This window comes from Sylvia atricapilla, chromosome 8, assembly GCF_009819655.1.
Source record: "Sylvia atricapilla isolate bSylAtr1 chromosome 8, bSylAtr1.pri, whole genome shotgun sequence".
Classification (NCBI taxonomy): domain Eukaryota; kingdom Metazoa; phylum Chordata; class Aves; order Passeriformes; family Sylviidae; genus Sylvia; species Sylvia atricapilla.
In genome coordinates this window covers 15,718,182-15,724,615 of record NC_089147.1, presented here as the reverse complement: position 1 = coordinate 15,724,615, position 6,434 = coordinate 15,718,182, and the positions used below count along the sequence as shown (strand labels likewise).

General features: G+C 35.4%; 1 long non-coding RNA gene across 1 annotated transcript; it reads left to right on the top strand.

Moving 5' to 3' along the window:
- The first annotated feature begins 3,698 nt into the window (after nt 1–3,698).
- On the top strand, nt 3,699–4,640 carry LOC136364149 (uncharacterized). The gene is made up of 2 exons (XR_010744105.1): nt 3,699–3,822; nt 4,454–4,640. It is a non-coding gene; the product is annotated as an uncharacterized lncRNA (long non-coding RNA).
- Nucleotides 4,641–6,434: the final 1,794 nt, after the last annotated feature.

Genomic DNA, 6,434 nt, shown 5'->3' with positions numbered 1-6,434 from the left:
GCAGTTTCTTTGCAACATGTATTTCTTAATAATTCTTTCTGTTCTGAGGTCTGCAAACTAACTAGATATCTTGTAGACTATTTCTAACATTTAAACTTTAAAATTCTTATTTGTTTTTATATATTTAACTGTTCCTTCTTCAAGTATTATTTTATATTCCTTGTTTTTATTTGACATTTTATCTCTGTCGGTTAGGCCTCTCTTAACTAGGGTTTTTAAAATCAGAGTTTTGCTTGCTTAAGGATTTTTTTTTCTTGAATAATGTCATTTCTTGCTAACTGTCTCTTACTATGCCGCTAGATTTTTATTTAAAGGTGTATTTATTTTTAATCATCTTGACTAGTTTCCATGCCAACTCTCGTGGCTTTTAATTGTCTTATTTTTACTCCAAGGAAGTTTTTTAGTAGCTGCAAAACCTTGTCAAAAGCCTCTTGATAAAAAAGTCAACTTGATCATGGCCTTCCTTTTAAGTTCTTCACAATAAGTGCTGGTGGCTGGAGGCTGGATGCTGACTGAGAGCTCTCATAGTTTAAAAACACCCCAGAGATACCAATGAAGTGCTGGATTCTGAGAGACAAACCCGGGCAAAGCATTGCCACCCACAACATGCAGCAGCAACACTTCAGAAAAATGTCTGACGGGCTTCAATTTCCCAACATCAAACGGGATTGCAATAACCACTAGGTAGTGAAAATCACCAACATCTGGAAGATTCCCAATGTCACCAGGGCTGTGTAATTATCTCATTAGATTCCATTACCTCTGAACATATTTAACATTGATACAATTTTCCTGAATGAGAGGCTCATGATATGACAAATAGAGAGGGAAAACTTGTGATTCTCTTCTTGTGATTTTCTGCTCTCAGGGATTTTATTTCATGAGAGGGCATAGACTTGTTCAGAAGTGTTGCTTCTTGCCCATCTCCATGTTAAATAGATATTCTGTACAACTCATCAATCTTGTACAAGGTTTTACAAGCACCTTGGTTTTGTTAGCTGTGGACTCTAATTTCTTCAGCATTTAGTTCCATGATTCTGAACTTTGCATTTTCTAACTCAGTTCTATTTTCCACCCTATCTTCTAACACATGAAGACATAAATTACTGATATCCTTTGGAAACCTTTTATGTAGAAAACCTGTAAATCTCTTAGTTTTGTCTAGCAGTTATTCATGCTATCCTAAGTTAAATAAATATTTTAGAGTTTGGGGAGTTTATTGTTCCTGTGGCATTTTTAGAAAATGGTATTATCTATCCATTTCATACAGTCAGACTTTTTTTTTCAAACAAACTGTTGTTTACATTTAAAGCCTCTCTCTTTTGACCTTTCTGTGCAAGGAACTACACCAATTTCTATGTCAAGAAAGTAACTAAAGTAAATTTGCATTCAGTAAATAGACTTAATACTGAAGTACTAAGGGATTAACAGTAATAACTTCCATGGACTATTGCATCTTTATACCTGCTCTCTCACTGATATTTAGGATAGCAGAGATCTCCATTTATACACAGAAAAAAATTGTATATATATATATATGTTTATAATGCATATATACCTACATTTATACATAGATATACATACATATATAAAAATGAACTTAGCATTTCATATCCAGAAAGAAAACTGAAGGGGAGAAAAGCTCATGTCAAGTATATAATTGGGCTTGTCGGGATCAAGGTAACAGACACAAATGAGCCAATCAGAATCAAAGAGAAAGGAAAATAACGAGGTCAGACTCTTCCTATAAGGCTGCAGGTCTTTTTATATAAGTCTGTGGAAAAATGCAACATGAAAATAATATCAGAAAAACAACTAGAGACCTTTTATTTGGTTTTCTATTATCTAAAGTTGTGATGTTTTAAGGGCTTTTTTCTTTATTTAAGTAGTCTGATTGTTCTTTATTTTTTCATGACCTAATGCAAGAGGGACATTAGCCTATGCAGTTACAAAAAAAAAAAAAAAAGAAAAAAAAAAAAAAGCGCATATAATTCCAGTGTGCACAAACTGAATACAAAGAGCATAAATAGAAAAGCACCTCTGTCATCAGGGACATAAGGATTCAGAAACACACTATAATGCTGAGTAAACAAGGCCAGAGGTTTCACATCTAGTCCAGCTCTTTCCAAAAGCTGTTGCTTTTCAAAGATAAAAAAGAAAGCTAATCTGTGGCCATCATCACAAGTTCTGCAGCAGTTAATGAGTTTAAATTCGATTTAAAAACAAGTCTGGTGCATGTACCCTCTGCTCTCTATGTATTTTAACTCATATATTTAAATGATAGAAAGCAATAACTGTTTTTCTTTTACTTTAATTTGCAAATATAATTTCTCAGAATATATTTTAGGCCTATGAAAGATTTCCAGCATGTAGTATGAATATCAGAGTTCACCATTTGCTGTATACCAGAGTTGCTATTGAATATCTACAAACACGACGTTGATACCAGGATGTGATAGTCCCATTTTTCATCTGAAGTGTGCAGACAAGGATCAATCAACTCTAGCATTTGGATATACCAGTTTATACTTCTTTTAAAATTTACTTTGTGCATCTCAAAGATGGACTGGGATTAACAGATATGAGCAATAGTTTGAATTCTGTTTTTTTTCTCCTAAAAGAGTTAATTTCATTTTATGGAGTTTTGTTTGGTAGTATAACTCTTGAAAATAAAAATTTCTTTCTGTTTATGTTAGAAGAGGCCCTTTGAAGAACTACATGGGGAACATCCTCATCTGTAACAACTTTATCAGGTTTATCTGTGTTGAGGAGTTCTTTCATCTTCCTTTGTGGAACATTTAGTCCTGAATGTTCCTCATAAAGGAATAAATGTCTCCTGCTTTGAGTATGACTGTATTGACTTGCTTGCTTTACTTAGAGAGTTACTTCAGATTTATTTGTTACACTTTAACTAATTTATAACTGTAAGTTTTGTGTGATGAGTACAGAAATAGCAACATTATAGTGTGTTTTGATGCTGTCCTTAAAGTGTGAGATAAGACAGGTATGTACCTGTAATAGACAAACTGAATTTTATTCTTGGATTCCTCAAATGATGGGATTCCTGATACCCAGTAAAAACTGAGCTTGTTTTCAATGTGGAATAGGTTTGTGGAGCAGTTTCTTACTTGACTGTCTGAAATTCTCATTGGATTCTACAGGGAATATCCTCAGGATATTATACTACACATAGACTAGATTTAAAGCTTAGAGAGAAGGCTTAATTACTTTTAAGATCCCACACCACTTCTCTGTAGGATTAGAGGGCTGAGTGCTCCTGTGTTTTTCTGATAAATGTTATTTACATCAGTTCACACAGAGCCACAGGCACAGCTTAGAAGACCCAGATAAGAAGTTGTCAGGAACTCCTCCTTCAGCATGTGCCCTCTTTTTATACCCAGTAATCTTCCACCAGCTTTTTAAACATGCACCTTTTGCACATTTCTTCCCTCACACTGGTGACTCCCTCTGACACTTGAATTTTCATTGTGCCTCCACAATTTTTCTTTTTTAAAACATTTATTTTTAAAAAGGAATTTCTTTTTTAAACATTTTCTTTCTAAAACCTTTCTTTTAAAAACATTTCTTTTTCTGTCTTTCCCCTGCAACCCCTGTATTGTCTTCTCATCTCAGGAGGACAAAGAACCAAGTTGCTTCCTCACCTGGTTTCTTTTTGTCATCTGTTTTTCTGGCTCCCCATGAGAGGAAGAAAGGGAGTTGCTGGTTTGGTAATTGCTGTCCACTGGAACCAATAAGGCACAGTCTGGTGACAACTGGAGCAAGTAAGTGTCAGCCTGGAGAGGAAACAAGCTCTAGTGGTTGGTGAGAGCATAGAAGCTATTTGCTTTTTGTGTTTGCACACACATTTTAAATAAACTACTCCTCACAGCAGCCAAGGATTCATATGCTGAACTCCAGATAGGGAAAACCTTCCTTCTTTTCTCAGCACTGAGCAGGTTCTTAGGCCACAAATGACCTTTGGGTGGCTGCATTTCTGGATGCTTCACATAAAACATTTTAAGAAAGAATTGATCTTCTTTGAGAAGATGCTGCTCAAGTCACCGAACTGCTGGTCCTGGCACGCTGGTTGTAGTAGTGGACCCCAAATCTGAGGGGTAACACATCACTGATCATTTTTGCACAGGCAAAGAGAAAGCCTGCAGCTTGCTAGCAGTTACTTCAGAGGCAAATTAACAGGGAAGGATCCAAATTACACTAGTGTCTCCTTGTAGGTCATTTACCTTTTGACTCAGCTGAACAAAAAAAGTTAGATGCAAACCTTTCTAGTCCTTTCACAGAGAACTAAATGCTGTACATTGCAGATTTTTACATATAACTTTAGTTGTATCCTTGTGTTCTGGTTTTCTGTTGGAGCTGACCTCTCCTTTTCCCAAGTCATTCTTGGGAATCAGCCTTCTGCACAGAGCTTATGCAAACTTTTACTGTTTCCCAGGAATCCCCTGAACATCTCCTAACTCAGGATGATCACAGCTCAGGGCAAGCTGGCATGAAGAGTTCACCATCTGATAAAAACCCAACAAAAACATGACTTCAGAACAGCAACAGAAAAGAAGTTTTCTGAGAGCTGAGTTCAACAGTTATATATTACAACTTCATTAAATAATTTTGTGCTCAGTCTGGATTTTCTGTATTGTGTTTTTCTTAAAAATTTCACACTCAGGACAGTGGGAAGCCAATGCTATTTGGCTTTTTATGATCTGTGACACAACAACAGCTAGTTCTAGGTTTGCTAAGAACATACACAAAAGAGACTGGCAAAATTTTATGACCTTTTTGTACAACTGTGAAATAAATAAAGTGTTGGGTTTTATTTATGAGTCCTGCTGTAATACAATATTCCCTTAAAAAACAAGAAATAGTTAATTTCATTCTCCACCATGTGAATTTAATTAGCAATTAAATAGTACAGATGTGAATATACAGTGATGAATCAACTGTGGAATTAAAGATGAATGTCAGCTGGAGTTCATAATGTACTATGTGGGCTTAGTTCTGCCTAATTCCATTAGGAACAATAGGGTGGAAAGCCTTATCCTAAATTACAAACAAACAAACAAAACTATATCTATTTCCATATAGTTCTCTCAAAACCACTTGTGCAAACATCATGTCTAACAATATTCCCTGAAGAGAGACATTGAACATAGGTAGGAAAGTGACATTTATTTTGTCAGGTAATAGGAATTGCACCACCTGGTTGTTTGGATCTGAACCCTCAAAGAGTCCTGCAGGAACTCACAGAGAGCTGCTGCTGGTCCTAATTTATGCCACATTTCTGCTTCACTGAGCTTTCCAGTGCACCAGCCTTCAGCTCCCCAGTCTGAAGTAGCAAAGGATTGACAGTAGGGTCACTTCAATCCTAAGTAACAAACCTCAAAACAAAATACAAAGGGCAAATCTTTGCTGCTCTTTATTTACTTTATGAATACTGCATACACAGTATGAAAAAACCTCCAACAAATGCCTGTACTATCAGGCTGTAATTATTGGATCCCCACTGGAGAATACCAGGAAGGGTGGGTTTCTGTTAATCTTTTAAAGGATCTAGCACTATAGTAGTCCATGTTGCAGATCTTTCTTGCTTCCAAATAAAGAAGTCAGATAAAGATTCTCATCTTACAACTCAATTAAGGGGGAAAAAAAAAAAAAAAAAAGGCAAGTGAAGGAACAAATGCCTTTTCTTAACATTTAGTGTTCAGTTCCACATCTAGTTTATATAGACAGAGCTTCATTCCTGAGACCACATGAATGAAGCTCACCATCAGATTTGATGGCAAATACAATTTAATGGGAAATACAAAGCTGCTGTGAAAATGAGAAAACTATTTACTTTGTACAATGAACAACGCCAAAGTTGTTCTACCAGTTGCACAGGAATGAAGCATTTGCAGTATGAATTTATATCCATGGAGTCCTTTGACTAGGGGAACTGTTTGCATGTGTTACAAAACAACAGGAGTTACAAGATATTCCAATCTAGTTCTTATTTAGTGCAGAACCACGAATACAGAAATCTAGGTTTTGTGCTGCCACTAAAAAGCAAAAGCAAAAACAAAAACCAACCAAACAAAAAACAAGACAAAAAAAAAAAACTTTCTGGGTTTTGGCTACCAAATGCTTTTTTTCCCCAGTTTTCTACTGTATACCTACACTCTCTTGCTCTCTTGTTTGATGCTTTAAAGCTTTGCTTTTAAGGCAGTGTCTTAACTGTACGACTAAAGTAGCTTGCATTCAATTGTTTATTTTAATATAATGGTCTACTTTTATCCTTACTTATTGTGATGCCTTTTAAAGTATTACTTCACTAAAATGTAGTAAGAATGAAAAATGTAGGTATTTTAATTTACTTAAATATTATAATAATACTGTTTTCCATCCTATTAAATGATTTCTTTATCCACAGTAGGAGCTGT